Raw genomic sequence first — 26,160 nt, 5'->3', positions numbered from 1 at the left:
TTTCCAGGAAACCGAACATTCATCAACAGAAAAATTCAATGGTGGAGAAAGAGACTTTGAGCTTGGTGTTGGCATTACAACATTTCAGTGCCTATATTACCAGCAATGCTTCTGAAACAATCGTATACAGAGGAACCTCAATTATCTGAACGAAATGGGCAGGCACTATTTCGTTCGGATAATTGATTATCCGGTTAATTGATTCATGGCCTCTCCCCTGGAGCTCGGAGTTTTCTGTTAGGTTCGGTCCCTGTTCAGGAGACGAGGCAACAGCACACCACACGCGAGCGAGTTTTAGGGTTTTGGAGATTGGGCAGGAAGTTAAGTTGAGACCGAGATGAGATCAGCCACAATTGTATTAAATGGTGCAACAGGTGTAAAGGGCTGAATGACCTGCTCCTGCTTGTGGTTCTTATATTTTCGTATTCTAAATGAATTTTGCCAAACACCAACAACTATTCTGAGAGATGATTTGGAAAGGACACACAGTAAGAAAGGGGAATGATTTCAGATCCAATCGGCTTTAACACTAATACCTGAGAATAAAACTTGAGGGAGCGGCCTAATAAAGAAACATAAAAAATAGAAGGAGGAATAGGCCCTTCGGCCCTTTGAGCCTGCTCCACCATTCTATATGACCATGGCTAATCATCCAGCTCAATCCCCTGTTCCTGCTTTTCCCCCATACCCTTTCATCCCTTTAGCCCCAAGTACAATATCCAACTCCTTCTTGAAATCATTCAATGTTTTGGCCCTGACTGCTTCCTATGGTAGTGAATTCCACAGGCTCCCCAGTCTCTGGGTGAAGATATTTCTCCTTACATCAGTCTTAAAGCCAGACCTGGATGAGAATAATTGACAACTTTAAATTTTTACAATGCATTAATGGGATACCCAATCCTCTTCTTAGCCTGTGTCCACAAACCTGATCCTGAGCTGTGCACGTTAGTGGATCTCAGGATTTTACTAAATTAGGAGACAGTGAGGATTGCAGATGCTGGAGATCAGAGTCAGAAAGTGTGGTGCTGGAAAAGCACAGCAGGCCAGGCAGCATCCGAGGAGCAGGAAAGTCGACGTTTCAAGCATAAGCTCTTCATCAGGAATTTGGGGATGCCCTAGGGGGCTGAGAGATAAATGAGAGGAGGGTGGGACATGGGGGAAGATAGCTGGGAATGCGATAGGCAGATGAAGGTGAGGGGGGGGATGATGATAGGTTGGAAGGGTGGATTGGATAGGCGGGAACGAAGATGGACAGGTAGGACAGTTAAAGAAGGCAGTGTCGTGTTGGAGGGTTGGATTGAAATAACGTGAGGAGAGAGGAAATGAGGAAACTGGTGAAATTGACATTGATCCCATGTGGTTGGAGGGTCCCAAGGCGGAAGAGGAGGCGTTCTTCCTCCAGGCGTCGGGTGGCTTGGATTTGGCAATGGAGGAGTCCCAAAAGTTGCATATCTTTGGCGGAGTGGGCGGGGAGTTGAAGTGGTTAGCCACAGGGCACTGGGGTTGTTTATTGTGTGTGTCCTGGAGATGTTCCCTGAAAAGTTCCGCAAATTGGTGTCCTGCCTCCCCAATGTAGAGGAGACCACATCGAGAGCAACAGACACAGTTGGTGAGGTATTTGAATGTGCAGGAAAATCTCTGCTGAATGTGGAAGGAGAGTTTGGGGACATTTCATTTTACTGAAATATGCAAGACGTAACAAGGCTTTGGTGTGGAACACAGCTATAACACGAGGTATGCAAGAACAGTAGAAACAATTCAAATGGACAAAGGGAATATTTAGGACAGATGTTCAGGAGAACTTTTACAAGAGTAATCAACACTTCTGAGTTATGTAAGCATGATACAAGAGGAGGGAGTAATTCAAAGAGACATTTAGATGATGGAATGTTAGAAATGGTTCTTTGTTTAATTGCAGATAAATGAGTGAAAATGAACTGGATGGTCTGTGGCCACCTCTTGGGTCTAATTTGTGTTTGTAACGACATTATCCGACTAGGCTGATATCATGCTTGCTTCAAAGCACATGTACTTGTCCCTGAATCTGTGCTGATTTTTGCTGGAGTGGCAGCAGCAACCCTGCAGTTGGATCCCAATCCCCCCTGAATTACAGAGGGGAAAGGGGAAAGAGGCTGGCTTTCTGCTTTCTGATTGCTATCTGCCACAGCAGATTTTCATAATCAAGTTAAGCATCAGGGCTACCATTTACATCACATTCCTTTGCTTTCAGAGTATTAATAGGAAACAGCAGAGCAGCTAATGGGCAACTGGTACAAACATAGACAAGCAAATGCTGCATTTAAAATAGTGAAGAGATTGATGCATTTTAATTTTGTTGTTTGTAACTCAGATAAATGCTCTTTAATCTCAGGAGGAATTATTGCATGGAGTTGGGATTGTCAATAACAGGAAACATAGAGATATGCTCAGACATCCAGGATATGCCTACATCAGAATTCCATGCAAGTGGTCATGCCTTGCAGCTTTGAATTATACATTCTATAATCCATTTTCATACATGAAAAATTTAAAACCTGAGTATCTATTTTCTAATCATCTTCTTGTCAGTTACTTACTCAGAAGCAACTGACAAGGTGATTTCTGTTGGTAGCTCTGACCTCGGAGACACGAAGGTGATCATTGAAATCAAACTGAAAACATTACTCAAAAAAATTACTTGAACTAAATTAAGGAAAGAATAAAATAAGAAGTGAGGGAAGAAAGAACTTCTTTTCTCTACAAAAATGTCATTGTTTTGCAGTTTTAACTCCATAACTAATAGTTATAAACAGTAACCACCTTCAGCCATCCCAGAATAAATACTATTTTTATTTTTAGATGGAAGGGCGGGGACTGGTTAACGTTGTACACATTTGTTATTTTGTGCTTATATTTGGAACAGTTCAATTATTTGACTTTTCTCAATCTGAATTATTCATCAGTTGCTGAAATCAAGCTGAGCCTACAAGTTTCAATATTTCACTTCATATCTGTTCGGATGAGCTTTTTTTGGGTTGTGTGGTGTTAGCAATTATAAAATTGTTAAATTATCAACCACCACTCTTGTAGTTGCATTCGCTGTTGTTGGTGTGATGTCCTCTGCTGTTTGAATGGAGATTGGTAAAGTGTCAAGTGATCATTTAACTACAGCAAAGGAAGATATTGGGACTAGACAAAGTAAAATTGATCACTAGTGCTTCTGTCTTTAGTTTATTGACCAAATCCAATGATTCTTATCCAACATAAGATACCTAACCTCAGTCAAACATTCCAAGTTCAGCATTTTGCAATATGATCATTCTAAAATATATCAGTTATATTTACATCAATGGCTGCTATTTTAATTTTATAATTGTGTAAAGCATAAATGGTGGCAAAGTGGTGATGCCTCAAGACTAGAATCTGAAAGCAACAACCTTATGCCCTGTGGAAGTGGGTTAAAATCCCACTATGTTTAAATGAGTGATAGACCTGGCATAAAGAACTGTTCTCGGTAATACTGCCATTAATTGTTGTTCAAGAAACCTGCACTTGATTCATTAATGCCCTCTAGGGAAAGAAATCCTTGTCTGGCCGACATGTGACTCCAGACCCAAAGCAGCGCAGTTGACTTGTAACTGTCCCTGAAGTGGCCTAGCAAGCTACTTAATTTAACAAATGTGTGTCATGCTAGTGACAGACAGATCCCATTAAAGAGAAAAGATTGATTACATTGTTTGTTTTTGAATAAACAGTTTTCCACTTGAGCATTAATTAAGAACTTGATCTTAATTATTGAGAACAAAAGTAAAATGTTAAATTGTCAGTTAGGCTTGCAATATAGTGCATTGTATGTCCTGGAAGCTATTTATATTAACAAGTGATGCCTTGCTCTTGCAAGTAGAAACAAATGTACATGTCTTTTGCCTTTTTAAACTTAATAAAAATAAGTGAAAATGATTCAATAGCTAGTTTATTTCTCAGGGCAATACCCTAACCAATCAGAGTCAAACAGCCTAGTTTCAGACTTAAATAAGTCTGGCAATTAATTGTCAATCATCATTAATTGGTGCATTTGCTGTAGAAATATCCCTACCAGTCAGAGTCCACTTGCTTGTCAATCAGCACTCTCCTCCCATAGTCTTGCAAGATGTCCTGTTGAGTGCAAGATGAAAATCATCAACATAATGTATTTTGTCAGTAGTACTCAAAAACAAAATTGCTAAGATGTTTAAGGATTCATAAATATTCCATATTCCTGTATTCTACTGCTTTGCACAAATATCAGAGGAAATTATTTCCTTTGACTGGAATTTGTAAGACATGGAAAAAGATTCAAATTAAGTTTTTACTGCAAATCAAAAATGTGAATAACAAAAAGATGGTAATATGAAATAAAGTTGAATCAAAAGTAGAGCAACATTTTCAGTGCAGTACGAAGTGATGAGCATGTTTAGACTGGTGTACAACTGTAACACTGAGACAGATGCTATGTTGTCAAGTGGTGTGCTTAATTAGCAAGTGTTATGTTGTAAAACAACAGTCTAGTAGAATCAAGAAAGATTGTAAAACCCAGTACCAGACAATTACTGTCTGTGGCTAGCCCAGACAACAACAAAATAGAAAAAGGAACAGTCTCCTGGCAGTGAGTAAGGACAGCTTAATACTGATGATTCTAAACCAAAAATACATTCTGTAATATACCAGTATCTTCAGTAAATAGTGAAAGCATTAGCTGATACCAAAAACAATACTCGCACACTGTTTAAGTTCCTGTCTCAATGTTTAAGAATCTACTCAAAACAGCAGATAAATAACTTAGAAAGAGAAGAGCAATTAGAAATTGTCAGTGTTGAGACATATTACTAGATAAAGATTTGCTTCTGGACTCTGAAGTGCTGGGACAGTCAGTGTGCAATGTTCAACTTTTCTGGATGTCAGATAGACTGGAGTAAGTAATAGAGACAATGAGAAGGAACATTGCAGCACCAACACACTGCTGTTCTGCTTATTTCACCAGCAGTATTGACTGAATCGACTTGCAGCTCTATTGATGCGTTAGTCACTCATGGCCAATAGAACCTGGGTGATGTCATAACATTTGTCTCCAAGAATTTCATTTTCCAAATATTGCATATCAGTATTATTATCCTCAAGATCATATGAAATCAATCCAGATTTCCAACATTTTTTTTTGGATTCCCCACATCCTTGATATTTTGGTTTGTGTTCATATGTGATTTCACTGGAACTTTGATTGTCAGTCAAATGTACATCATTAATTGGGAAAATACATGTGGGGGACAGCTTTTGTGTAAGGGGGTAAAGTTCTGAAATTTTCTTGGCGGCAATTAGAGAATGAGGAGCGACTGCGAAGACCAGACAGGAAGGGAACTTTTAAATATATAAACTTACCTCGAGAGTTTCAGGTACATATTTTGGCAGCGGCTTGAAAGGATATTGGAGCTGGAGGGGGAGGATCCAGTTGTTGTGGTCCATGTTGGCACTAACAACATAGGCAAAGCTAAGAAGGAGGACCTGTTTGGGGATTATCAAGCACGAGGAAAGAAATTGAAGAACAGGTCCTTGAGGGTTGTAATCTCTGGATTACTGCCCGAGCCATGTGCTAATTGGCAGAGGGATAAGAAAATTAGGGAAGTAAACATGTGGCTAAGAGATTGGTGTGGGAAAGAGGGTTTCCATTTCATGGGATATTGGCATCAGTTTTGGAACTGGGGCGATCTGTACCGATGGAAAGGTCTCCACCTGAACCGATCCAAAACCAGTGTTCTGGCAAAAAGATTAAATAGGGTGATCACTAGGACTTTAAACTTGTGAGTTGGGGGAAGGGAAAGGGAAAGTAACAAGGAATATGGAGTCAAGTAGAAAGATAAGCAGCAGGTTAGCATGTGTGCAGTGTATAAGTTCAAGGCAGACTAGGAATGAAGCAAAAAGGATTGATAACTCTATCTAATGTTATGACATCACCAGGTTCTATTGGCCTTGAGTGACTAACGCATCAATAGAGCTGCAAGTCGATTCAGTCAATACTGCTGGTGAAATAAGCAGAACAGCAGTGTGTTGGTGCTGCAATGTTCCTTCTCATTGTCTCTATTACTTACTCCAGTCTATCTGACATCCAGAAAAGTTGAACATTGCACACTGACTGTCCCAGCACTTCAGAGTCCAGAAGGAAATCATGAGGATAAGAAAATTAGCATTAAGGTGCATTTGTAACAAAGTAGATGAATTAACACCACAAATCATCGTGAATGATTATGATGTGGTAGGCATCACAGAGACGTGGTTGCAGGGGGTTCAGGACTGGCAGTTAAACATCCATGGATTTACAACTTATCGATAAGACAGGGAGGTTGGCAGAGGGGGCAGGGTTGCCTTGTTAGTAAAGAATGATATTAAATCTATGGCACTGAATGACCTCGGGTCAGATGATGTGGAGACTGTGTGGGTGGAGTTGAGGAACCACATAAGCAAAAAAACCATAATGGGAGTTATGTGTAGACCGGCCAGTAGTGGTCAGGACCAGGGGCGCAAGATGCACCAGGAAATAGATAGGGCATGTCAGAAAGGCAAGGCCACAGTGATCATATGATGAACGGCTGAGGATCCTGGGATTGTATTCATTGGAGTTTAGAAGGTTATGGGGAGATCTAATAGAAACTTAGAAGATAATGCATGGTTTAGAAAGGGTGGACACTGAGAAATTGCTCCCGTCAGGCGGGGATGCTAAGACTCGTGGGCACAGCCTTAGAATTAAAGGGGCTCAATTTAGAACGGAAAAGAGGAGACATTTCCTCAGCCAGAGAGTGGTGGGCCTGTGGAATTCACTGCCATGGAGTGCAGTGAAGGCCGGGACATTAAATGTCTTCAATGCAGAGATTGATAAATTCTTAATCTCGCAAGGAATTAAGGGATACGGGGAGAGTGCAGGTAAGTGGTGTTGAAATGCCCATCAGCCATGATTGAATGGTGGAGTGGACCTGATGGGCTGAATGGCCTTACTTCCACTCTTATTTCTTTGGTCTTATGGTCTTATGAAAGAGTTAAGGCTGAGGAGTGATTTAAGCATTTCTTAAATTTTAAAAAATCACTTGTAGGATATGGGTGTCATTGGCTGGGGCAGTATTTATTGTTGGTCCTTAGTTGACCTTGAGAAGGTGGTGGTGAGCTGCCTTCTTGAACTGCTGCAGTCCACCTGCTGTAGATAGATTTACCATACACTTAGTGAGGGAGATCCAGGATTTTGACCCAGTGACGTTGAACGTATGGTGATGTATTTCCAAGTCAGGATGGTGATTGGCTTAGAGGGGAACTTGCAGGTGGTGGTGTTCCCATGTATCTACAGCCTTTCTAGATAGACGTGGTCATGGGTTTGGAAGGTACAGTGTAAGGATGATGATATCACATGGATTTGGCCAGGGTACAGCTTGAAATCTTGATTTATTATTTTGAAATCTTGTTCCTCGGTGTCCGATATGTGGGTCAACAGAGTTGACTGTGGTCTAGTTTTCAGGCACAAAATAGCCTCCTCTGCCTCCAGTATGGTTAACAAGTATATCCTCATCATGAGCTGGAAATGTACAGTCATACGAAACAAACCAGTGATCGGTGCCCAACACCTGAAACAGATGTTACGCACTTTTTACAACTAGAATGTGCACATTAATGTTCTCCACTCCAAGGTCAGCTTGTCTTGAGTTAGTCAGCACCAGAATCCCAAAGTTACCACCATCAAGGTACATTTGCAAAATATCTGAATCCAGCTCACGTTGAGAAAACATGTGACCGTGGTTGCTAAGTGATGATGGTAGCTCAAAGTCTACCTCTTGGCTACTCAAGATCTTCTCAAACCAATCAATCCTCCTTTTCAATGTAACCAGAAAATAACACATGCGTTGGTCAGAAAATAAATCTGCAACAGAACATCTTGTGCAGTCAAGATGATGTCATGCTAATTGGCACTTTAAATATTTAAAAGCTTGAAGCACTCAAATCACTCCATTAGATTAATCTATTAATTTTAAAGCAAAATATATCTTGCTTGGAACATGGATACGCTAATTACTCCCAGTCCTTTCAGCATGAAGCCTATAAATAGAAAGTAGGAGAAGTAAATCCTCACTTACATCATCCCTTATGATGAAGAAAGCAGTTACCTACAATTATTTTCTAAACATTTCACAGCTTTCAAGTTTTGATTCCAGGAACAATTGATAGTGGATTAAAACATAAAGAACATTCATTGTCTGAAATGATGTATTCAAATTAGCTTTGAGTTTTCCTTCCAAAAATAATGAAAGAAAATGGTGTGTAACTGCAGGCAGGGATGGCTGAGAGGATTAATGATGTGGAGGTGCTGGTGTTGGACTGGGATGGAAAAAGTTAAAAATCACCAGGTTATAATCCAACAGGTTTATGTGAAATCACAAGTATATAAAAGTGTATGATGTTGCCACACATGGCGCCATCTTAGGTACAAAGGTACCTAGGTACCAAAAAATTTAGTTACGAATTAGTAAAAGAAAGTGTTAAAAAATTAAGCACTGCAGACCTTCATAGAATAAATAGATATATAAATAATTAATGCTGCCGATGTTGGAGATCTGAAATATAAACAGAGAATGCTAGAGCAAGTCAGTAACTCTGGCAGTATCTGTAGAGAGAGAAACAGAGTTAAACTTCAAGTATGGTGACTTCTTCAGAAATGAAGAGGGCTGGAAAATAATAGTTTTTATGCTGTTGAATACCTTCAGATTATGAACACTGTCCTCCATTTTGATTACATCCCCTTCCCAACCCTTACCCAGGGTCCTGTTTTCATGAAGAAGGGCTTATGCCCGAAACGTTGATTCTCCTGTTCCTTTAATGCTGCCTGGCCTGCTGCGCTTTTCCAGCAACACATTTTTAAGCTCTGATCTCCAGCATCTGCAGTCCTCACTTTCTCCTGTTTTCATGGGTTTAATTACACCATAGCTGACTTATTTTTAACTATTTACCCATTCCATTAACACTTGTTTTGCAGCTTAAGCATTCCTTTACTGCCCTTAGCACTCCCTTCATTTTTTTGCTCTGGGTACCATCATCACATGTCAGAATTGGTCCTTCTACCATTTACCATCAGCATGAAAATGATTACTTTCCTGGCCTCTTCAGTTCAAAGAAGAGTCTTTAACTCGAAACGTTAACTCTGTTTCTCTCTGGAGTGATGCTGGCAGATCCGCCGATTTTTTCCTGCACTTTGTGTTTTTATTAGTGATTCAGTAATGTGGATTCAAATCCTACTACAATAGATGGGAATTTAAAATCAGATAAAATAATTTTAAATAAAATGTTTGTATGGGCAATGCCCAAAAAACTAACAGATTTTAAACCTGTCCCCTGTGTCGCAAAGGATGGGACTGGCCTCGGAATCCTCCAAGTAGTTGGACTGTTCCCTATCACCTGTCCTTCATGTAGGAATTTGTAAAGAGAAACACCTTTGACCACAAGTCCTTCAGGAAGTGGGTCAGCATGTAATGTCCTTGAAACCTTGTGGGAAAAGGAGAAGGCGGATTCTGTCAGGTTGTTCCCTGAACAGACTGTCAAAGTCATTTGGCAAAGAGTACACCCGGACTTTCTGCACCACCCACACTGCCCTCAAAGTGGTTACTAAAAGTGGCTACAGACTGTCACACATCTTCTTCTGGAAAGTGTCTTTGCAAAGGGAGTCAGGAGAGAGGTGCTATGGCTCATTCCGAGCAGCTCCATGACGCAGGATCTCTGTGCTCTATGGCCTGTTCCATTGAGACAAACATCGACAGTGCCCGGAGGACCATCAACTTGAGGAAAGATGCTCTTTGGTCTGTCCACTGGTCTTCCAGAGCAAGGAGTTAACCTTGACCGAGTGTTGCAGACTGGCACATTCCAAGGTCCAGGACTACGTGCCTAGGGACGCACTGAAGCTTGGGGCAGCTGCTGCCAAGATGCATTGAGGAAAGACACTGTCTAAGGTCTTCCTGCTGAAGGTAAATGGGGGCCCTTTCAGTTATCAGACCCTCTTGATACCTCATAAGTGTGTAAAAAGCCTTGTATAAGTAACAAATGCCTTGGCTATGTTTGTTCTACATATGAAAACCTGTGTACAGAATCAATCTGCTCTGATGACTATGTATGTATATAAAGATTTTTTATGAGTAAAGTATATTTTTGAAATAAAAAAATTAAGTAAAAAAATCAATCCAGTTCACTAATGTCCTTCAGTGAAGGAAATAATCCCTTCCTTATTCAGTTTAGTCTCCAGACCCACAGACTCCAGACCCACAACAAAGTAGTCAACTCCTAACTCCCTCTCCAAAAACTAACAAATTATTCAGATTAATTTCAAAAGGTGCCTCACCATTGGTTTTCAAGGAAAGTTAGCCCTGGCCTTGTGAGTAACATATAATCATGTGAATGCATTTAAAAGAAAATGGCCTACCCTCAAGTTTTCTTTTTTATTATTTGTTCATGGGATGTGGGTGTCATTGGTTAGGTCAACATTATTGCCTATCCCTAATTGTCCAGAGTCAACCTCATCTCTGTGGGTCTGAAGTCACATGTAGTTCAGACTAGGTAAGGATGGCAGACTTCCTTCTGTGAGAGGCGCTTGCAAATGTTGTTGTTTCTGCAAAAATCACAAGATGGAATCATGGCGGGGAGGGTGTATGTTAAGCTAGATATGCCTGCACAAACAGCTACAAGTAGCTGCATCTTGCTTCTGCAGAAATCGCAAGGCGGAATCATGAGGGTGTATATCAAAAAATAACTAACCGAAAAGGAAGATGGTCGACTGGTAGAAACAGATGTATTGACATGACAGCTGCAATTGTCATGCACATAGGGAGTTAGTATGAACAAGATAACCAAATAAGCCATAATATAAATATGAGTGGGGGGTGACAGGCTTAGAGTAGTGGGAGATGTAAACAGAGGCAGTGTGAAGCTAAAGCTTGTGATAGGCTATGCGCAACAACAAAAGCAACCAACGGGGTAAAAGGGGAGTACTGAGAGATTCAACTGAACTTATAAATTGTAATGTAGCCTTCTGATTGGGGTGCCTACTTGTTGGACACTCGCTGTTGCAAGAATGCTTTAATAAAACTGCTGCTTCAGAATTTGACTTGGACTGAAGTTATTGAACAGTGAGCTTCGTTTCTCACACTTCCTTAAAGGATATTAGCAAAGCAGATTTTATTTTACAGTGCAAGTGCTTACATGGTCCCATTAATCTAGCTGTCTGTTTTAAATTTTATTGAATTCAAATTTCACCAGCAGCCATGGTTGGATTCAAACCCCTGTCACCAAAACCCTGGCCTGGGGTTCAGGGTTCCTAGTCCAGTGACATTGCCACTATGCCTCTGCCTTGCTCAGTGGGATTGCAAATCATGCACTTGTTCCCTTTAGAAAACATGAATTATCCATGTCAGGAATCTTACTGTTATATGGAAGCTCGAAGAGATAAGGTGACAAATTCATTTCGGGACATTGATAATCCAATTGTGATTTGAACAATTTCACTTCATTTCTCCAACAAACCCAGCTTCAGGTTCAAATAGCAGCCAGGAAAAACTGGGAAAGGACTGTCTGCAGTCGGAAAATCAGATTTGGTGGTCTTTAAAAAGAGGAAATTCAACACTGATGTACATTGAGGCCTCTTAGTTCTGATGTAATGTGTGTGTTTTTTTAAATAACTTATTTAATGGATTTTGAACTAGTGGCATGTAGGTTTTTGTCTGTATCTATCAATGAGTTTAATGATGAAATTTTAAGTAATTCAGCGGCCATGGTGATTTCTTTTAAAACACAGTAACAGAGTAGGATGACCTGGAGAATAATGGCGTGACTTTTACAAGCAAACAGAGTAAACAATAGTGCATTAGGATTCAGGGAGTGGGATCTGGAAATTTGCTCCTTGCTTGCTTTAAAGGGAATACCCATAGCTTGAAGAAACATTTTGGATTTACAGATTGCAGAAGTTGTAATTGAAGCTGGATGTGTAAAATAATTTCTCCTGAAGAAAGGAGATAAATGAGAACTGTTAGGAAATAGGTTACCTCAGTATAAGGAGGCAAGTTGGAATGTTCCAGACCAGTATTGTTTGGCTAAAACCTGAAGGGGTTATTTGAAGATCAGAAACTTTAATCTTAGTTGTATGATGTCAGAAGTCACACGACACCAGGTTATAGTCCAACAGGTTTATTTGAAATCACAAGCTATCGAAGCACTGCTCCTTCATCAAGTGACGAAACAGCAGCATTCCGACATGATTTCAAATAAACCTATTAGACTAAAACCTGGTGATGTGTGATTTCTGACCTTGTCCACCCCTGTCCAACACTGGCACCTCCACATCATAGTTGTAATGATGACTAAGGAAGAGAATATCAGATTCTTAAGATCAGGAAATGGAGCATTCATTAAGTTAAATCCTATAGATGTGATAGTAAAAGAAATTCGCTCTAGTATGAAGATTCAAAAGCGCTGTTGGGATTGATTGGCATTAATAAATATTGATAATACCAAGTGTTTTGAAATCTTTAACTTGTGGGTATTATGTAAATAATTTAGTTTATTCTATTTTACCTTAATTCAAATTCCATTGGTACTGATAAAGCCAAATCTGCAGCAATGTTTGCTTTTTTTTTCAGTGAGAGAGACCACCTCATTAAAAGCAAAACAAAATACAATCTACCAAGCCAGGTTTCTGTGCGTGGCCTGACTTGTCAATTAATAACATCAGCTGGATCTAAATGTAGTGCTGAGTAAATCATGCAGGAAAGATGCATTTCAGATCAGCAACTTTTAAAAAAATGTGGTTGCCCAGAGGTGAAGAGCACAAACATGATCCTAAGTGTAGTACAGGTCCTTAATAATGAAGACAGAAAAATTGCTGGAGAAACTCAGCAGGTCTGACAGCATCTGTGGAGAGAAAGCAAAGTGATCATATTGAGTCCATTGACCCTTCTTCAGCAACCACAGTTTTTTTGTTTTATTACCCTAATGTGGAAGGTTTGCAATAACACTCATTCTGCATTACAACAGAGTGGCCATGCAACAAAAGCACCTCATTGTCTGTAGAGTGCTTTGGGACTTAGCAATTGTGAAAGCCTTTCTCTAAATCTGACCCCACCCAATGGATGATGCATCAATCTGCAGAAAGAATAGAGTTGTGATGAGACAGGGCTCTGTCATTAACTGCTTTCATCCACCCAATTACTAACAATAACCCTCAAAGAAAATCTTACGTATTAGGTTCCCAAATCAGAAAGCTCTTTAGAAAAAGGGAGAAAAAACCTCAGGTTGGAATTCAACCTGTATCTCTCTCACATTATCTCCCATGGGCTATTTTCAGAGCAGAACTGCAGCCTTTCAGTGAACAGGTCATAAGATTGCAATCTCATAGTAACCAGTCATGATAAGACAATGGATAGAGAGAAATATATTCAAAATATCTTAATGAAGGAGACAAAGAGAATCATAACTGTCTGAATGTACAAAGAAATACTCCCCTTGGCCCCATAGAAAGTAATAAAAGAAAAATTATACTTTTTAAGTAACACAACTCAAAAAATTTAAGATACTCCAATATCTGAAAATAGCCTCACACAGTGTGGAAGATAAAGGACCGAAGCAGCTTTGAAGTAGATAACCAAAGATAGTGTGTAGCAAAAATGCCTGATAACCTCAAGGGGAAAATATTGATTTATTTTGCTTTTACTCATTACAGCTCCCTCTTGCTGTTATTTCTACATTTGTAGCAAGTGAAACTTCTGTGGATGATCAGAAAAAATATTTGTAGTCTTCGATTTTATTAAAAAGACATCAACTATCCCTATAGGGGGTGAAGGCAGTACAATTGGTAGCAGCCAAGACAAGAAGTTCCGAACATGTGATAAAAAAGTCACAACTGCTTGAAGGATACAGGAGCATCCTGGTTATGAAAAATGTAATAGTAACATAGATGGATTAAAGATCTGAGCACTTATGTTGAAGGTGTTGTGGGATTTAATTACATACATTGTAAACAAAATGCTGACAAGAGTAATGGAGACTGTGAAATTATCAAATTATTGTAAAAATTCCATCCGGTTTACTAGTGTTCTTTAACGAAGAAATTGCACCATCCTTACCTAGTCTAACTTCCATGTGGCTCTACATCCATGGTAATGTCTTGGCACAGTGTGTTGCACACATGCCTCTGAATTAGATTGTTGTGCATTCAGTTCCTGCACTAAAGTCTAACTTGGCTTTCAATTGCAGTGCCTGGCTGTTGGAATTGTCATCTTTCAAATGGGATGTTCCACCTGCCCTCCGGATTAAGGAGATCTAATAGCAGGGGAGTCCTTCCTAGACAAGTATTTATCCCTTTATCAAACTCACAAAAGAACATCTTATTTGAGTGTTATTGCAGTGCTGTTTGTGGGAACTTACTCTGTGCAAACAGGCTGTCTCATTTCTTACATTGCAATGGAAACCAAACATCAAAACATACTTCATTGGTTGTAAAACACTTTGAGATTACTTACGGTCATGGAAGGTGCTATAAAAATTTAATAAATATGTATTGCAAATTATCACCATCTTCTCAGGGGTTATTTGGGACGGCCATAAGTATTGGCTTTTCTAGTAATTCTCACTTTCCGTGACTGAGTTAAAAATAAAACCTCAGGAGCAACAAAAAAAGGTTGCAGTCGCCCTACAATCTGCAGCATTCTTACCTTCTTTACATCCATCTATCTTCCCGTCTTTACATCCATCTATCTATCTTCATGAATTCCAGGTTGGCTAAACAGTAATGCCATATACCATGTTGCAAATGTAAAAGCTGTGGAGTGCCTATCAAAATGAGATTATAGATGGTTTGCATATATGATTCATGGAAGATTGAATTCTTCTGAATTTAAAGTTGACATGATCTATTCACACTCAATATCAAGATTTCAGTTTGAAATAAAGATTCTGCAGGGGGAATAGAACAATGTTAAAGGGGTTTGATATGGGATGGCTGTTTATTTGGAAGACACTTACAAAGGCACTATACAAACACACCAGGAGCTATGTAAAGCTATAGCAAGCAACAGGAAAACTGAAGTAGGTGTTTCACCTGATTATAAATTATGCTAGTGTAAATTTATACCACAACTTAGAGTGTAAAATATTTTGAGCTTTTTGCAAGCATTTTACCCGCATCATGATTAGGTCAGCTATTATTTTTTACTTTACTAGCAGATTTCATGTAAATTTCCCATATTGTGTCAACAACATCATGAAATTATTGTCAGGGCACTTTCAAATGCAGCATCTGTAAATTGATAAGCACACTTGATGATGTCCCTGACAGGTCTGCAGTTTTTCAGCTTTACTCACAAACTTGTTTCTTGTAATGAGTCACCTTACAGCAGGGAACGTTAAGAGGGGATTTGGTGGAGGTATTCAAATTCATGAAATGTTTCACCAGTTGAAATAAAATCCAAACTGTTCTACTGGGAAACAAACTTGTAACTAGAGAATCTAGATTTCAGGCAATTGACTGAAAAACCAGGTGTGGCATGGTAGAGAAGAGAGAATGGGAATTGTGAAGGTACTGGCTATTATCTGTCTGTTTTCCTCATGCTCAGTATCGGTGTCAGAGGACTGGAGAATTGCAGACTTTATGCAGTCATCTAAAAAAGTGGCATGATATGCTCAGCAATTACAGATTAATCAATGGAACTTCAATGGCAGGAAAGCATCTGGAAGTAATTATTTGAGATGGAATTAGTAGTTACATGAATAAATTAGAATCCCTACAGTGTGAAAACAGGCCCTTCAGCCCAACAAGTCCACCCCAACCCTCTGAAGAATGTACCACCCAGACCCATTCCCCTACATTTACCCCTGACTCATGGACCTAATCTACACATCCCTGCACACTATGTGCAATTTAGCACAGCCAATTCACCTAATCTGCACATCTTTGGACTGTGGGAGAAAGACCACACAGACATGGGGTGAATGTGCAAACTCCACACAGACAGTCACCCTAAGGCTGGAATCGAACCTTGGTCCTTGGTGCTGTGAGGCAGCAGTGCTAACTGCTGAGCCACTGAGCCACCATGCCACACCACATATGGGTTAATTAATAAGAATTGACTTGTTAAGGGAAAATTATGTTTAGCAAACTTGCCACAGTTTTTTGAAGAGGTAACAGTGAAGGTTGATGACGACAAAACTGTTGATATGGTGCACAAGGATTTCCAAAACACATTTAATACAGTGTCACACAATAAATTTGTGAACAAAGTCAGAGCTCATGAATAAAAGGGGCAGTTGCAACTTGAATGCAAAATTGGCTCAGTGATAGGAAATAGGAATTTTTCTTTCATTTATTCTTGGGATGTGGGTATTGCTGGCTGGGCCAGCATTAATTACTCATCGTTATACTGTGGCTCAGTGGCTAGCACTGCTCCCTCACAGAGCCAGGGGCCTGGCTTCGATTCCAGCCTTGGGTGACTGTCTGTGTGGAGTTCGCACATTCGCCCCGTGTCTGCGTGGGTTTCATCCGGGTACTCAGGTTTCGTCCCAGAATCCAAAGATGTGCAGCTTAGGGTGAATTGGCCGTGCTAAATTGCCCACAGTGTTTAGGGATATGTAGGTTAGTTGCATTGGTCAGGGGTAAATATAGGATAAAATCTTTATGAGTCTGGGCAGGTTACTCTTTCGAGGGTTAGTGGGGACTTGCTCAGCTGAAGGGCCTGTTTCCACACTGTAGGGATTCTTTATTAGTTGACCTTGAGAAGGCGGTGGTTGGCTTTTGCCCGAAACATCGATTCTCCTGCTCCTCGGATGATGCCTGACCTGCTGTGCTTTTCCAGCACCACTCTAATCTAGACTTGAGAAGTTGGTGCTTTTTGAACTACTGTAATCCATCTAGTGTAGGCTGACCTACAATGCCCACTGTTGAGGGAATTCCAGGATTTTGACCCAGTAATGCTGAAAGAACAGCGATAGATTTCCAAGTCAGAGTGATGAGTGGCATGGAGGGGAACTTGCAGGTGGTGTTCCCATGAATCTGCTGCCCTTGTCCTTCTAGATGGAAGTGGTCATGGATTTGGAAGGTGCTGTCAAAGGATTTTTGGTGAATTTCTGCAGTGAATCTTGTAACTCATACACATGCTGCTACTAAGTGCCAGTGGTGTAGGGTGTGAAGGTTTTTGGATCAAGTGGGCTGCTTTGTCCTGGGTGATGTCAAACTTCTTGATTATTGTTGGAGCTGCACCCATCCAGACAAGTAATGAGTATTCCACCACACAGGTTTATTTGAGGCATTTTAAGAAGGTATTAGATAATCATTTAACCAAAAATAATGTGCAGGGTGAAAGGAAAGGCTGTGAGAATGACTCTAAGACATGATGTGCATTTGGAGAGCTGATGCAAACATGATGGGCTGAAAGGCCTCCCTCTGCACTGCAGCATTTTTGTGATTCCATATATCCTCACCTGCATGCTCTTACCTTCTTGACAACATCATTTCTTACCTATCTTTGTGTAGTCTGTGAATCTAGCCAGCGTGTCTTCATGTGCCCCATCTAAATCATTGATGCAAAACATTTCTCTCAAACCCTTATGGGACTCCACTGTCACATCCGGCCAATCATTTTTTTTTATTCATTCACAGGGTGAGGACATCGCTGACTAGGCTAGCATTAATTGCCCATTCTTAATTGCCCAGAGGGTATTTGAGAGTTAACCACATTGCTTTGGATCTGGAGTCACATGTGGGCCAGACCCAGGTAAGGATGCCAGTTTCCTTCCCTACAGGGCATTAGTTAACCAGATGGGTTTTTCCAACCATCGACAATGGATGCATGGTCATCATTAGTGAGCACCTAATGAAGGGCAGTGCTCTGAAAGCTTGTGATTTCAAATAAACCTGTTGGACTATAACATGGTGACATGTGATATTTGGCCTTATGTAGAACCAAACAGAGACCAGATGGCCCATCATACTGTGCTGGCTCTTTGCAGGTGGTGGAATCTTCTAATTCAGCAAAGGAGCATTAATGAATTTGAATGCTATTTTTAGGATTCAGCTGGGCGAAGTGTATGTGATGCTGCACATAGTCACTGTTAACTGTCCAGCAGAACAGAAGCCCAGAAAGTAAGGTGTCATCTGATCAGGTAGTATGCCCCTTGTCTCCATGTTCCAGAGACAAAGAAAACAAAGGAAATCCCATTACATTGCACTTATGTAGCCCTCTCGTTGTTACAGAACTACTACCTACTTAAAGGGACTAATGTCTTGAATTTAAAGGGGGGTGCAGTGTAATTTTAGTGGAAATCCTGAAAATAGGGCATCGGGGCTGGTGATTCGTGAGATGTATGTTGAGAAATTGGGATTGCTGCGGTAAATGTACCTTGATAGGTGGCTCACAATGTTTCATGCAGTATTTTCACTCCAGTGGTTGGTACCGTGATAGGTAATTCGTGGTAATTATCATTTACTGTTTACAGGTATTGCTACCTATTTTTCTTCAATGTAGTAGGAAGGTAATGCTGCACTTATTGTTGGAAGTTCTACTTTCAGATGAGATATTAAACTGAGACTTTGACCTCCTGTGAACAATCCCAAAGTACCATTTGAGGAAGAGTAGACTTTCCCCAGTATCCTGACTAACAACTATCCCTCCTCAAATGTGTAATTTGTTAATTTATCTCATTGCTTTTTGTAGGATCTCACTATGCCACAGTGATGGTTTATTTAAACTAAAAGTATTTAATTACATTTGAAGTGTGTTGAGACTTCCTGAGGCTGTGAAAGATGCTATACAAATGAAATATTTTTATTTCCTTCAGGTACATTTAATATTTTAAATGATTGTGACTGCAGTTGTACATCCTGCCCACTAGGTGGCTTTGCAGCAATCTACAGCATTAGGTGAAATCTTTCTCCTGGTTAAAATGGGGATGTAAAGTTGGTTAAAGTTGGTGACAGTAGAGAAACAACATCAGATGTTTGTTGCTGTCACTCATTTGCTGCTAAGTGCAGGGATGGAAATGGCTGAAGTACACTGCTCTCAGATCCACCTGGGTTGATCCAGACGACAGCAAGTGATTTGACAATTTCACTGGCAACAAGTACCTTTCATTTCTGTAATGATAACTTTGAAAGTTGCGAAATGCTCATTTCTGGATGAACTTCGACAATAAAGGAACAAATGCTCCAGTCTCCGTTATCTTTTTATTTGTGAGCTCTTAAGCAACTAACTTGCATTTACGACCTTTTATGATATATTTTCACTGTATTTTAATTCTAAAATAGCCCATGCTTTATGTCTGAGTGTTCATGATGATATGAAATGCTAAAAATACTTAAATGATGCATATGGAGTGTAGTTGTCCCATTTAGGGTAATTAAAGACATTCATTTATATAACAGGCAGAATCAATAACTTGCATTAAATAAATCTTCACTTTAAACTTTCTATGGGTTGACTGCCTAATTAACATTGTTAAAAATCACACAACACCAGGTTATAGTCCAACAGGTTTAATTGGAAGCACTAGCTTTCAGAGTGTCATTCCTTCATCACACAACCACCTGATGAAGGAGCAGGGCTCCAAAAGCTAGTGCTTCCAATTAAACCTGTTGGACTATAACCTGGTGTTGTGTGATTTTTAACTTTGTACACCCCAGTCCAACACCAGCATCTCCAAATCATAATTAACATTGGACCAGGAGACTGGGACATGGAGACATGGGACATACTGCCTGATCAGATGACACCTTAATTTCTGGGCTCCTGTTCTGCTGGACAGTTAACAGTGACTATGTGCAACATCACATACACTTTGCCCAGCTGAATCCTAAAAATGGCATTCAAATTCATTAATGCTCCTTTGCTGAATTAGAAGATTCCACAGCCTAACCCTGCATCAGTAATTTACTGAATCTCAAGGTGCTATTTCAGCTGAGTGGGTTGTTTGAACTTTTTCCCTCAAAAGTGGCTTCATAAATCTTTGAACTAAATAGAACATTGGAAAGGACTGGCTTGTGTTATCCTCCTACATATTCTCATTTTTAAAATTTTTTGAGGTTATTTGCCTTTTTATGATGAGGCCAGTTCAAGTTTATAGTTTGATTTCCCTCCTGTGTTTTTCACTTTATAAATTGTGTTTTTTTTCCAGCTCCCAGTTACTAGTGCTTCAATTCTAGATATGCCTTTGTTTAGTTTGCAACGTTTTTTTGCAATCAGTGAGGTGTTACATTACAGTGGCTCAAATTGTGCAGACAGCAGAATATGAAGAAAAAAAAGAGTAAAATGATATAGCAGAGAAAAAAATGTGATTTGCATTAACTTGAGACAAAAGAACAGAAGTAATTTTTATGCTGTGACTTTGTACAGTCTGAAAGAATAATGCCCCAAATTACCCCTCTGCAATATTCTCATATTATCACAGTTTGAATCCTGACATGGGTCAACTGAACATGAATTGGATCCATGCAGGGGATCTTTTTGATAGCAGGTCTGAAAACTTAGAAGAATGTAAGTCTTACCTCCCATATTGACCAAACAGGTATGTTGCTAATTAACATTGAAAGTCAATGACATCACAGTAATAGGATATGGAGCACATTGGAATGTAAACGGTTCCTTCACAAGGATAACATAACCTGGTTGCTAAGATAAATATCACTGTTTCATATTTAAATCTTTTTATTAATCTATAGTTTACTTTCAGTCTCTTACTCAAGAAGCTCGACCCCATCCAGGACAAAGCAGCCTGGTTAACTGGCACCGCATCCACAGCCGTCCATCCCTCCACCTTCGACGCTCAGTAGCAGCAGTGTATTCTGTCTACAAAGGTGCACTGCAGAAACTCACCGAAGATCCTCAGACAGCACCTTCCAAACTTACGACCACTTCCATCCAGAAGGACAAGCAGAGCAGATACATGGGAGCATCACCCCCTGCAAGTTCCCCTCCGAGCCCCTCACCGTCCTGACCTGGAAATATATCATCGGTCCTTCAGTGTCACTGGGTCAAAATCCTGGAAATTTCTCCCCAAGGGCATTGTGGGTCTACCTACTGCACGCAGACTGCAGCTGTTTAGGAACACAGTTCGCCCCCACCTTCTCAAGGTGAATAAATATTGGCCCAGCCAGTGACACCTGTGTCCCATGAATGAATAATTTTCAAAAAAATTTACTTTGAGAAATGAGAACAGCAGTGGGCCATTCAGTGCCACTCATCTGCACCACCATCATTAAGATCATGGATACTCTTCTATCTCAGCTCCAACTTCCCACTCTAACTGGGGCAAAGACAGTAAGTATTAGACAAACTCGGTTGATCTGGCAGCATCTGTGGAGAGAAAAACAGAGCTAACGTTTTGAGTACAGTGACTCTTCAGCAGAACACTTAACCTGGGCATTCCCTTAGCACCAACATTTTCAGCAAATGCACATCCACAGATTCTCACTCATTCTGAGTTCCCAGCTAGTGATAACCCACTCCCACAATACCTGGCCTCACAGGACCCTCAGGAATTTTGTCTAATTAACTTCATTAAGATGATTTTAAAGAATGTCTTTTTTATTTTGCATGTAATTAGTTGTTGGACAATGTGAAAGCAGTTATTCCTGTTCTAACAGATCATGTGACATGCCGGAGTTGGACTGGGGTGGACAAATTCTGAAACATGCCATATTTTTGCAATTTCAAATAAACCTGGTGTCATTTGATTTTTGACCCTATTCTAATGGAGCATCTAGATCCCAAATATCAAGAATGAATAGTAAGTTGTTATAATATGAGGCTTTTTAAAACATGTTTAAGCCATCTCCCACCACCCCCACCAAAGTAGATGATTGTGCACAGGCCTAACATGTAAATGTCTTTGAAACGTGATAGGTGCTGTCAAACAAGCCCAGAGGCAACTAACCTTGTAAACTACCTCACAATAAGCTCTGATCCTCTGCATGAAAGCAGTCCGGTCTAAAGATCCAGCAGGCTTGATGTAATGTTTCATACAGCATCGTTTTTAACTAACTTTGCAATTTTCTTCCTTTTGCTCCCACTTTTCCCCCTTCAGCCTGGGGTCGAGAAGATGCTTGACTCCTTCCTGCTTCTTGCTGAGAAGGTGATGCTGTTGTCTTTACTTTCCCATTTTTTTGTCTCTTATTCATACAAAATAAGGAATGCAATTAGCTCCAGTACAGCCTCTATCCATTAGAGCTTTGATATCCAGTTCCTCTGCCAGCACAGTCTGTTTCTCAATACTGACACAGACAAATCCATACGCCATCCCTCCTTTATACTTCAGTCTCATTCTCCAATTCACTTACTGATATATCCCATTCACTTTCTCTGCGTCATATTGAGAACAACTTGGGTAGCTCAAATAAGGACACATTCATTAAAAATGATAATTCCATAGCATAAGACAAATAAAAACAAACCACTGCAAAGATTTATTACAAACCATGGAGGTATAGTGGACAGCGAAGAGGGTTACCTCAGATTACAACAGGATCTTGACCAGATGGGCCAATGGGCTGAGGAGTGGCAGATGAAGTTTAATTCAGATAAATGCTGTTAATTTTGGGAAAGCAAATCTTAGCAGGACTTATACACTTAAAGGTAAGGTCCTAAGGAGTATTGCTGAAAAAGAGACCTTGGAGTGCAGGTTCATAGCTCCTTGAAAGTGGAATCACAGGTAGATAGGATAGTGAAGAAGGTGTTTGATATGCTTTCTTTTATTGGTCAGAGTATTGAATACAGGAGTTGGGAGGTCATGTTGCGGCTGTACAGGACATTGGTTAGGCCACTGTTGGAATATTGCATGCAATTCTGATCTCCTTCCTATTGAAAAGATGTTGTGAAACTTGAAAGGGTTCAGAAAAGATTTACAAGGATGTTGCCAGGGTTGGAGGATTTGAGGAAAGGCTGAACAGGTGGGAGCTGCTTTCCCTGGAGCGTTGGAGGCTGTGGGGTGACCTTATAGAGGTTTACAAAATTATGAGGGGCATGGATAGGGTAAATCGGCAAAGTCTTTTCCCTGGGGTTGGCGAGTTCAGAACTAGAGGGTATGGGTTTAGGGGGAGAGGGGAAAGATATAAAAGAAACCTAACGGGCATCTTTTTCACACAGAGGGTGGTACGTGTATGGAATGAGTTGCCAGAGGAAGTGGTGAAGGCTGGTACAATTGCAACATTTAAGAGGCATTTGGATGGGTATATGAATAGGAAGGGTTTGGAGGGATATGGGCCAGGTGCTGGCAGGTGGGACTAGATTGGGTTGGGATATCTGGTCGGCATGGATGGGTTGGACCGAAAGATCTGTTTCCATGATGTACATCTCTATGACTCTGTGACTCTATCTCTTGGTTATTAAATTTAAAATTAATTCTTAATAATTCTTAAAATTTACACCAGATCTTCTCACTCTGTGAAGTCACCATTTGGTCAACTTTCTTACTATGTTGTTCCTAGTGAATTCATTACACACCACAATACTCTATTATGAAAGATTACAACTGCTTTCCAGTTTGTAACTATAATAATCACAGCTGAATTTATGAAGTGTATTCTGAACTATTAGCCAAATTCTCTTTTCAGCGAATATGATGACATTTGAACACATTATGACCTGCCTAGTTCATTCATTATCCCCATTCTTACCTGAAACAACTTTTCATTTTCAATGAGGGTAAAGGGTTAACATTATTCTTTGCTGTGCTGCCATTCTAGTACTTTTGAGACACTCAACATCAATTTATGGATTTTTGGATGAATCATTATATCAGGTATCACCCTTTTAGCCAACCACATGTTAGACAGGAATTGGCAGAACAGCTACCTCAGCAGGAATATTTTCCCTTCTGTTAAACTGAAATGATATAGTGAAAGCCTTACCTAGACTGGCTTTCACCATTTTATTTTAATTTGACCACTTACTGGAGCATCCATTGAATATCTGAATTATTATTAGAAGAGGTCTTGATCATCTGAAAAGGTGAATTGTAAACTACATTTTATAAAACAGCACATTAATAATTCTTACCAAGTTCAACTCTCCTGACAATACATTTGCAAGATCCACCATCAGCATTGAATGTCGCCACCTGAACATCATTTTGCTTCTCGGTTTGGGCCCTGGTCTGTGTGGAGTTAATTGATCTCAGTTGAGGAGGAAGGAGATGTGTCACAATTGGTCTTAATATTTTCTGGTCTGGTAGGAAGGTTACACGGAGAGGGCGAACAGTCTGTGGTTGGTGGACAGCAGTGGTATGACTGAATGTCCTGTGAGAACAGGTTGGAGCCCAGTGATAATATAATAACTCACTGACACTCACAATCAGGTAGCACCATTGAACCTTAGTACCCAGGGATGGTTGGCACTTGCTGAACCGCATACTAGTATCCCACAGAATCTTCAGAAAGGAGACAAAGAGAAAATGGGTGGAAAACGTAGTTGAGTTGTGTACTCAGCATTATCAGGAAGTGAATGTATGTAGATGATTGAGATTCAGAATTGAGAATCAATTACATCAGCACTTCCATATTGGAGTTCCCTCAGCTGTTGATTAAACAATGGTCATTAATGTCTACATGGCTCTGTGGCATGAAAATTGAGAGCCAAGCTTTAATTGAATGAAATAGTAGGAGACACGAATGCAGAGTCTGTTCCAATCCTTATGGGAAGAGTTGATGCAGAGCATGAAATGTTTGGATTAAGACCATTTTAGGATTTTTGATGGATGAGACTAAAAACAGTAAGTTTAGAATCAGGAATATTGAGTGTTTTGTTGAATCAGACAAAATTAGGATATTGATGTAGAACATATTAAGGCGGCATGGTGGCTCAGTGGTTTGCACTGCTGCCTCACAGTGCTAGGGACTCAGGTTCGATTCCAGCCTTGGGAGACTGTCTGTGTGGAGTTTGCACATTCTCCCCGTGTCTGCGTGGGTTTCCTCCCATAGTCCAAAGATGTGCAGGTCAGGTGAATTGGCCATGCTAAATTGCCCATAGTATTAGATGCATTAGTCAGAGGGAAATGGGTCTGGGTGTGGACTTGTTGGGACGAAGGGCCTGTTTCCACACTGTAGGGAATCCAATCTCATCATTCTGGATTTATTAATATCCTGATGTTTAATAAGGTGCTGAAAAATCCAGACATGTGGACAGTGTGCCACAGCTAAAAAATAAACTGACAGCATTTTATAAAGCAGACAAAATTGGATCTGCAGACTGTGTAACTTCTGAGATTGATGTATTTCAGCAGCTTTATTGGGAGTTGCATTTGAGGATTATGCAAAATATTAAACTTTGAGACTGCTTCATGTGGCAAAGGAAATGCATATATTATATCAGGTGTGTCTCAAAAGCTGAAAAAAATTCCTATACATTTGTAAGATTTATTTGTAAAGTTGCAAATTATGAAAAGTCATGCTGTCACCTGAAAGACATTAATTGAGCTGGATTAACAATGTACCAATAAACTTTCTAACCAATCAACACCTAATCTGCTCCTTGCAAACTGACAACGGTCTCTGATAAGACATATTACTCTTAAAACATCCGCACTTACTTTTCATTAAGGACAATGACTTGGTTTACTTTCAGTCCGAATCTAGTTACCATTTGAATGCAAATAAGGAATGAATTGATCATGAATTTAGAAATTACTTTCCTAAAGCCTCTTGTTTCAGTTCTTTCGCAATTGGGAGCTGCTGAATTCATTTTGTGTTGATTACTCTTAAAAAGGCCTTATACTGTAAGGGGTGAATCGAGAGTGTGGTGCTGGAAAAGCACAGCAGGTCAGGCAGCATCCGAGGAGAGGAGAATCGAAGTTTCGGGCGTAAGCCCTTCACCAGGAATCTGTTAGGGGTGGCACAACAATAAAAGGATAAATGCAGCAAAGTAAAATTTCTCAGCTACTATTTCTTTCGTGATTAAGGATAAAATAGCTAATTGATGTACATTTCTGAGTCTGCAATAATATTTTTACATGGTCAAGTGAATTGACATTTCCTGAATTCAGCAGAGAAGCAGAAAAACAAAAAAACATTTTTTATTGCTTTAGGCCAACACTATAATAGCACCCCAGTCACGCAGCACTGAAACAATTGCTATTCATTTGTATTTAATGAATCCACCC

At 40.0% G+C, this 26,160-nt stretch overlaps 1 long non-coding RNA gene across 2 annotated transcripts in view; it reads right to left on the bottom strand.

Moving 5' to 3' along the window:
• Window positions 1-26,160, bottom strand: part of LOC122563404 — a 58,439-nt gene that overhangs the window by 20,027 nt on the left and 12,252 nt on the right. The window contains exons 1-2 of one of the 2 annotated variants that reach the window (XR_006315584.1): window positions 24,063-24,848; window positions 4,076-4,134 (exon numbers count right to left, since the gene is read on the bottom strand). This is a non-coding gene — a long non-coding RNA (uncharacterized LOC122563404). Of the gene's footprint in view, window positions 1-4,075; window positions 4,135-24,062; window positions 24,849-26,160 lie in introns of those variants that run through there. The other variant, XR_006315583.1, reaches the window with a different exon arrangement.

The sequence above is a fragment of the Chiloscyllium plagiosum genome, chromosome 27, assembly GCF_004010195.1.
Source record: "Chiloscyllium plagiosum isolate BGI_BamShark_2017 chromosome 27, ASM401019v2, whole genome shotgun sequence".
Taxonomy (NCBI): Eukaryota; Metazoa; Chordata; class Chondrichthyes; order Orectolobiformes; family Hemiscylliidae; genus Chiloscyllium; species Chiloscyllium plagiosum.
The sequence above is the reverse complement of the archived record's forward strand: the minus strand, read 5'-3'. Positions and strand labels throughout refer to the sequence as shown.